This window comes from Rhinopithecus bieti, unplaced genomic scaffold, assembly GCF_001698545.2.
Source record: "Rhinopithecus bieti isolate Rb0 unplaced genomic scaffold, ASM169854v2 scaffold_9373, whole genome shotgun sequence".
In the NCBI taxonomy this organism is placed as follows: Eukaryota; Metazoa; Chordata; class Mammalia; order Primates; family Cercopithecidae; genus Rhinopithecus; species Rhinopithecus bieti.
Genome location: NW_016806351.1, coordinates 1,052,049 through 1,061,579, shown reverse-complemented (window position 1 = coordinate 1,061,579; position 9,531 = coordinate 1,052,049).

Sequence of the window (9,531 nt, the reverse complement as noted above, 5' to 3'; positions counted from 1 at the left end):
ATTAATCCTTTTACAAAGTACTTCCATCACCTTTTGACATAAATAAGTTAAATGTGTGTATTGTATATGTACATATGTAGGCACATGTATGTATTTTTGATTACACATATATTTGTATATATTGTAAAAGTTAAGAATGTTGTAATTTTTCTAATGCATTAATTTTAAGTTCATTAATAATAAAATCACTTCAAAAATAAAACTTTCCTTTATATATGCATTAAAGTTTATATATATATAAAAACTATGTACAGGTACTGTGTATAGTTTATATATATATATAAACTGTGTACAGGAACTGTGTACAGTTTATATATATATATAAACTGTGTACAGGAACTGTGTACAGTTTATATATCTACAGTTTATATATATAAATATATATGGTTTATATAAACATAAGTATGAACATATATATATACAGCATATATATGTGTGTGTGTGTATACAGATATAAACTGTACACAGTCTGGCCAAGATGAAAGAGTTTTTGGGATCTAACTTGTGACCTCATCATAAGTAACTAGAAAAGTAGATGAAAATCAATGGTTTTCATACATTGACAATAAGAGCACAGGTCTCTAATCCCTGACAAAGAGAAAACTTAAAAAGAGAGAGAGACAGAGAGACAGAGAGAATAATAAAGAGATAGAGAGAGAGCTGGGAGTTCCCCCTAGCTTCCGCTTGCAGGCATTTTCTGGAAAGAGGTAAAGCCCAAGTAGAGACTCCATAACCAGTAGTAAAGAATGTTCAGACTAGCTAAAAGATGTACAATTCTAGACCACGAAAGAGATTTTTAAAAAGCATAACAAGTGAAAATCAATGACCACACTAAGGCCTATTTTAATCTCATTGCAGAAAGATAGTAATGAGGAAAAAATATTTTGAAATGTCGATAAGAGGAAACATAGATATAAATAAAAGTTATAAAATTTACTACTGAATTATTTTCAAGCATATGAAGATAATAGACAATGAAACAGTTTATATAAAGTTCTAAAAATAAAAGAAGGAAACACACATCCACATCAAAATTTGTAGTTGAATATTCAGAGAAGATTTACTCTTAAGCTGTTAATCAAAACAAACTGCAAATAACTCAAAATTCCATTCATCAGTAAATGGATTAATGAATTATGGTATATCCATACAAGAGCTAACACTCTAATAAAAAGTAGTAAATTATTACAACATGCCAACCCATAGATTTATCTCTAAAACAGTAAGATGTTCAAAAGGAAATTGGCACAAAGGTGTTCTCACCATAATATTTCATTTCTATGAAAATCTAGACAAGATGAAATTAGTTTACAGTGACAGATATAGCATCAGTGCTAACCTTGGTCAGGCCATGAACAGCAAAGGGCAATAGAGAAACTTTCCAAGTGATGGAAACAGTCTGTATCTTAATGCCAGTTACATAGGAATATGTATTTGTGGAAACTCATCAAATTCATGAATTTTACTTCAATAAATTCAAGTAAAAATCTATGGTAAGAAAAGTGAACATTAAGAGAAAGTATTTTGGGGTCAAGTAACACAATGGAATGTTCCTACTGTAAAAGTGGGGTCCCGGCTGAGAGCGGTGGCTCACTCCTGTAATCCCAGCACCTTGGGAGGCTGAGATGGGCAGACCGCTCAAGCTCAGGAGTTCGAGACCAGCCAGGGCAATATAGTGAGATTCTGACTGTACACAAAATACAAAAAAAAAAAAAAAAAAAAAAAAAAAAAATCCAGGCATGGTGACAAGTGCCTATACGCCCAGCTACATGGGAGGATGAGGAAAGGGGATGCTTGAGCCCAGAAGGCAGAGGTTGCAGTGAGCTGGGATGGTGCCACTGCACTGCAGCCTGGGCAACAAAGTGAGATCTTACCTCAAAAAAAAGAAAATCCAAAAAACAAAAAAAAACAAGGGAGCTACTGTAATTAATCTGTTGACTCTGCTGTTACTGATGAGAACTGGTGGCCTAGAAAATGCTATTTAATATTAATTTGAAGTACTTTATTCCCATTTATTATTCATGCTATTAATCAAGAGTAAAGCTTGTTGAATTTATAAGTAATTCTCATAACCTTACATGAAACTAATTTATGATATTCTAATTTGAGTGATAAAGTCTTAACTATTGTCATTAATTATATGAGTATTCACACATTCTCTCGTTCTGAGTTTTTGTTGTTGTTGAACAAATCAATCCATTTCTGTTTAATTTTGTTTGGTCTGTTTGTTTCCTATGCTTTCCCAAGAAGTAATATCTGCTAGTATTGCATCAGTTTCAGTTCTTTTTCATCTACTCATTTAGTCAGCTTTAACTTGAGAACTTCAAAAACCTCCTGGCACTTAACAACTTTACCCAAATCCCTTCACTTACAGACCTGACCAAATTCTAGCATGGCTTTTAACAGCATAAGGACTTGACCCTAGGAGGCCCACCTTCCTTAAAACGACTGTCTGAGAAAACTCAAGACTATCAAAAGAATTTACTGTTTAATTCAGCCAACATTTCCCTTTCCTAGAGAATTTACTTAAATAAAAGGTTAACATTGTAAATCTTTTTTTATTTTAATTTTTTGAGAAGGAGTTTTGCTCTTGTCGCCCAGGCTGGAGTGCATTGGTGCCATCTCGGCTCACTGCAACCTCTGCCTCCCAGGTTCAAGCGATTCTCCTGCCTCAACCTCCCCAGTAGCTATGACTACAGATGCCTGGCACCATGCCCGGCTAATATTTGTATTTTTAGTAGAGATGGGGTTTCACCATGTTGGCAAGGCTGGTATCGAACTCCTGACCTCATGTGATCCTCCCACTTTGGCCTCTCAAAGTTCTAGGATTACAGGCGTGAGCCACCATGCCTGGCCAAAATTATAAATCTTTTCTCTGCCCCTTGGAGTTATATAATTATGTATCTCCTAATGCTCAGGAATGTCTTTATCAGTGACCCAATCTGAAAGCCATTTTTTTGAAATGTAATCATCATGAAGACTAGGGACTCTGTTTCTCAGTATCAATGAAAAAATAGAATCCTAATTTGGAGGCCCGGTGTGGTGGTTCACACCTGTAATCCCAGCACTTTGAGAAGCTGAGGCGGGCAGACTCCTTGAGGCCAGAAATTCGAGCCTAGCCTGAACAACGTGGTGAAATTCCGTCTGTGCTAAAAAATACAAAAATTAGCCAGGCATGGGGACACATGCCTGTAGTCCCAGCTACTCAGGAGGCTGAAGAAGAAGAATTGCTTGAACCTGAGAAGTGAAGGTTGGAGTGAGCCAAGATCAGGCCACAGCACTCCAGCCTGGGTGACAGAGCGAGATTCCAGCTCACAAAAAAAAAAAAAAAAAAAAAAAAAAAAAAAAATTCTATTTTGATAGTTGCCAGACGATCTACACAGCTGACATAATTGCATTTACACTGCCCACTCCTTTATAATTTTCACTTCTCTGCCTCTGGCTCATTTTCTCTTGCTACTCCCTCATTCTCTGCCTTCAATGCCCCATAATCTCTGCACAAATCGGAATAGAGTTCTACTCTTTTTCTTACATTGTTATTCACTAGTAACTGAATAAAATCTGCTGTCATCACTTTGGCTAATGTCCAGCTTTGTTTATCTTTGAAAAACTCAGATTGTTGATGCAACAATAAATTAAACATGCAAACAATTAATCAAAATGGACAAATAAGTCTAACATCAGTTCCATTTTTTTTAAATTTCTAATCTTAAATTGTATCTAGCGTGATGAATACTTTACTCAAATTAATGAATGAAATCAAGTAAATCATTTTTGATGAAGGTGATGACTTTCAAAATCCCCCTTTTTTGACAATCCATTTTATTAAACAAATTTTATTGAATATTCAAAAATTATGAGTTAACAGGAACAATGTTTTTTTTTTTTTTTCTAATTGTGAGCATTTAGAATATTTGTTGACATTAAACCATTTCTAATTCTTGAGCATCTATTGAAGGTAAGCATGGCTGCAATTAATAGGGAAAAAGAAAATAAATGAGGTACTTCTGATAATTACTTAAAGAGCAATGCATTCTCAATTATTTTGGAAACACATTCTTTCAAATTACATTACTATTTTTTGAAATTGAATCATATATTTGAATAGTTTGTTTCATATTATTTAAGAAATATTAATTAAAAGCAGAAATAGAATGAAGGTAGCTGCGTTTACAAATTTTGATAAAAGATTATTTAGAAATTTTAGATCTACTAAAAATTATCCAAATGTTTCAGACCAGAAATTACTAACTAGAATTTTCCTTTTTACTATTTTTATAATTCATTCTAAATCTCAGCACTGTCCTATATTTATTGGCTTTTAAATATCCTCACTTTTGTATATATGTTATTTAAAAAGAGTTTAATAGGGTTAGTTTATTGATTTAGAGGCTTTGTAGTAAACAGCAATCTAATTCTTTTTTTAAATCTAAGTGACAACACCTTTCACGTTCATGACTGAAGATGTGAATGGATAGGTAGATAGATTGATATTCTGTATTATGGATACCAAGCGATTATTACCAGAGAAAAATAACCTGACTGTACTGATTAAAATAAAACATTTCTGCAAGATAGAAATTATAATTACTTTGCTGAACTTAAGCTGCACTTTATACTCTGAATAAATTAGGCCATTATTATTCTATGTTCAAATTCCTAAGGGTAACTTGCCTTTGGTTTGTATCTACTTAATTCAGATCAGTTAGTGAACACCTTTGGTTAATGTCATGATATTTCCATTATGGAATTCAAACTCTCCTGAAGGAAGTGTATCAAGTTGCTACCCTTCAGCGAAGGTGCATTCCATTAAAGACTCTTATTTTAGAACTTCTTTAGAACATATTTCAACAGCAGAAGGTATTAAGAAACACTGTACAAAGGTACAATTGATTCATAGCAACTCTTTCTTGCTAACGTGTACTATTTTTGTACGTTCATCTCTTCCAATAAAGTCTTTCATAATTTTTCTTTTTTTTCATTTCAATTGTCCTGTTCCAATCCATATTTTGCACTCTCCAATTCAATATATTTACCTGCCACATTTTTATTATTTTTTTCAATGTCAATCCCACAAAGAAAAGCTATTTCAGTTGACCGGAGCTCGCAGTATTCATTACAGCCAATCAATTGTGTGAGTAGTAGTAATGAATAATCAGAATATTTGAAAAATCATCAAAATAGAAAAGTGTAAGAGTAATAAATATAAATGAGACAGGACTAATCATTTTATGAATATTACCAGTATAACATTGCTCTTGATTTCATAAAAAATGAAAATTACAAAACGTTTGTCAATTTGGTTTATCCTGAATGCAAATGTCCAATAACTTGTGGTGTTCTTGTGGGTATAGAACATAGAAAATACTGGGCAAAAATGGTCTATATAAATTTGAAATAATAAATTTAAAGCATTTGTAGTCATAAGAATTTTTGTCTCAAATGTTTCAGAAATCAGAGTTAGAAGCTTGCAAACATCAATGTGCTTGAGAGTTTATTTTTTCTTGGTTTACTAAACTTATGTGCAAGAATCCCACTGAGAGCAAAAGTATTATTATTCATTAGTTCATTTTGTTGACCTTGAGATGTCACTATCATGTGTACAGAGAGCAATATTGTAGTCTAATAAAAAAAGATAAAGTAAGTAAAATGTATAAGTAAGAAGAAATGCTAGGAAAAATGTTCTTTTCTGGAGGGTAAGGGAACAGATTAGATTATGATTTGCAGAATCAAGGGCACATAGGAATGACATGCAATGATCATGATTTATGAATATATTTTGGAAGGTAGAAAATCAATAGATTTTCTAAAAGTTCTGTTTTGTTCAGTTTAATTTGAGCTGCTCTCTCTTCTCTCACATCACATTGCCTTAAACATGATAGTGATTAAAATACACATTCACACACATACACATAATATTAGCCCCATTTTTCTAATTAAGTAGTTATGCATGCACTTAACATCCAGGATTAAACCTTTTAAAAAGTATTTATAGATTTCTTACATGTAGGGTTTTGAAATTTGGATATATTAATGGAAAGTTTGGTTTGGGAACTTTAAGAGTCAAAATGATGAATCATTGGTTTATATAAGAAATTTGCTAGATTATCAGGCAGAATACCTCCTTAATTCCCACTTTTTATATCTACTTAAGCCTGTAATTTTGTTTAGAATTTAGCAAAAAAATTTTTAGTGATATAATTAGTTGTTCATAAATTTTCTATCAACCTGAAATGCATAACCAGGGGTGCTTAGAGTTTTTATGATAACTGTACTCATTTTGATCAAGTAAAACTAAAAAGGAGTGAGGCAGGTGGTGAACATCATGCGCATTTATGCCCAGTCATGTTTGCTGCAGACACAGGATAAGACACTACATGATATTTTGCATTTTTTATTGTAAATTCTCAATTCCACTGTAAGAAATTAAATAAGATTGTTTTGACTTTGATAATTTTTATGGTATAGAAAGGAGATTAGTTACTGGGAGTAAAATATATTGAAGCACATATTTTATTTAAGAAAAGAAAATGTTGCTAAAATCTCTATTCTTAAATATAAATGAATAAAGCAAATGACTGAATAATTGATCAATAGAGTAGACAAGAAATGTGATAGGATGGTTTCAGTTTGAGCTTTAGGCAACAGTTTCTATGGTAATTCATTGAATTTTGCAGTTATGATCCACATCATTTGAACTGTTGACATTATTGAACTTGTCCAAACAAAATATATGACATAAATTATAATGTTTTCCTAAATTGTATCGAAATGGCAAAAAAGCTAAGCAGATTACATGACTGTGTTTGCATGTTGTGTGATTGTATGAGTACTAAAAATACTTCTTTTGTAAAATTTGTTTAGAACTTATGGTTTATTTTTCATTATCTCTTTTAAGGTATTTTTATTATTAAATCAAGCATGTCATATATATTATCAGTGAGCTGTAATTGTAATACTGCTTAGCCATCATAGTAAAAGTTTCAAATTGAGTCTGCAAAGCTTATTGGCAGGATGAGTTTACCATTATTTTAACTCTCAGAATCTATACATTTATAGACTGAATGTAACTTCTTATATTTCCAAACTGATAAGAACATTTAATTTTCTAAAAGTAACTATTTTTCGTATTTGCTCATAAATACAAAACATTTTATATTTATCAAAATGCTTTTATTTGACAATATAAAATCCATGTAAAACTGATTACTTAACAAGATAGAAATTATCTGTTAGTAACCTATTTTTATAATTAAGAAACTTTTATTTCTTCTATAAAGCATGCAAAAAAGGCCAGGTGTGGTAACTCATGCCTGTGATCCCAGTACTTTGAGAAGTCAAGGCAGAAAAATCACTTGAGCCCAGGAGTTTGAAACCAGCCTGATCAACATAGCCAGACCTTATCTCTACAAAAAAATTTAAAAAGTAAAAAATTAGCTAGACATAGTAACGTGCACCTGTAGTCCTGGTTTCTTGAGAGGCTGAGGGGGAGGATCCCTTGAGCCAAGAGTTCAAGATTTCAGTGAGCTATGATTGTGTCACTGCACTATAGCCTGGGAGACAGAGTAAGACCCAGCCTCCTTAAAAAACTTGCTATGATTAATTTTCTCATTAGAAATACAGTTTTATAGCCTATAATGTAGATAGAAAAATAGATGTAGACATGTAGATATAAATATAAATAGCTAATGAGATAGACAAAGAAATTACTAGAAATTACTAACATTGGCTCAACTATAAAGAAGGCTTAGAATTTAAATAAATGTAAAGTGCTGTTAAAATGAATATATTTGTATGCATAAAGAGCAATAAACTAGGGGAAAAAAAGTCTTGTTATTTTTTTCTTTCTCTCCCACAATGTATGAATCCAATAATGTATTACTTAGTTGAACAGACATAAAAAATAATGGTTTCTGAATTAATAGAAGAAAAGAAGTGATGAAGTAAACCATGCCATTCATTTTACAAGATAAAAATGTGAGTGTATACTATGGCATTATGTAGTTTGTAAAATGCCTTATTTTATGTAAATATCAGTATTTTATGCTTCATAAATAAATTTAAATATCTTAATTACCTATCCATTAGTAAGGAATTTTCATGAAAGTATCTTGAAATCTCTTTTCTTGTGTATTTTATCCTCCATGCATCCACATCCAATCACATCAATAAGTTATATCAGCTGGACTTGATCATTCAGATGTCTTTACTTTTGAAACAGAAAAAAAAAAACTTTCACTCGATCTTATAAAGTTATTTCTCTGTACATTTCCATACATTTCCAAATGTCGGTCATTCCTTTAGCAAAACCATTGAACCATTGAAGTACTAGCAACTGTGAAATTTAGTTCAATAGATGACGATCAGGATTGTCAAGCAGAACACTTTCTAAACTGGGAGTAGGAATTTAAAAAAAAAAGAGGGTCACTAGAAAAGGGAAGGTTAAAAAGAAAAAGGTGAGATAGAAATCATTGCATGTGCAGTCTGTAAATCCAGTCTCTACTACAGAATCTATTAATGCCAATGTTATTCTTCATATGGGGCAGATGGTGAGTACAGGCTCTAAAATTATGCAAAACAGTAAACACACGAACATTTCTGGTTGTGTCATTTTTTTTCTTTCTAACTCAGTATTCATTAGATTTTATTCTACTGTCTTCTGATGTGGAACATTCCAAATAATTTGTTAGCAATGAGAGTTATAATGTCCAATGAATTCTTTTTCTTTTGATGTTAAGTGTTGTTTTTTCTTTCTGAAAGTTTTATTTCTTGCTTCTTTTAGAGTTCAAGATTTTTTTTTTTAACCAATATTTCTGCTCAGCCATACTGAAACGGAATAAGCCTTGAAATCTGCTAACTAAAACTCTTCTGTTAACTAAAATTACTTCTACCATTTTAATAAAAGTTTTATAAAATTATTTGCTTCCAAGCAGATATTTTTATACTTCTGAATGTTCATTTGCATTTTAGGTTTTCCTGCATTGCTCTTCAATTCTCTCATCATTTCCTTCATTATTTTTATTTACTTATGTTTTGTAATATTTATTCTATTTGATTTTACAGAACACTAACATGGTCTTAACAGTAACATCTGTTTGTGTGATTACATACATATATATTTACATTTTAAATGTATGTTCTTTACTCCATAAATATTTTACCTAAGGTTATAATTGAAATGTTCACTTCGTCCTCCACTTCTGTCTCTTTTTTTTCATTTCATTATAAAGATTGCTACCTGTCTCTTCCAAAGTTTGTTCCATTAGCAACAAGTTTTCTGCTCTTTTACTATTATATGTGCCTGTTAGGTGACCTTAGGCTTACTGCTCTTTACTTTTTCAATATTCATGAGCCAATGTATGTTTGATGCTCAGATATAACTTCTGGTGTTCAAGTAGCAGAAATTTCTGTTCCGTCAAGATACCAATGAGTTCGTTTGTGCATCGTTTATTACCAAGGAATATCTGCTTTCCACTTCATCAACTGCCAGGTTTAGAACTCTGTTCCACCTCTCTCTGTTGGGTTCCCAGA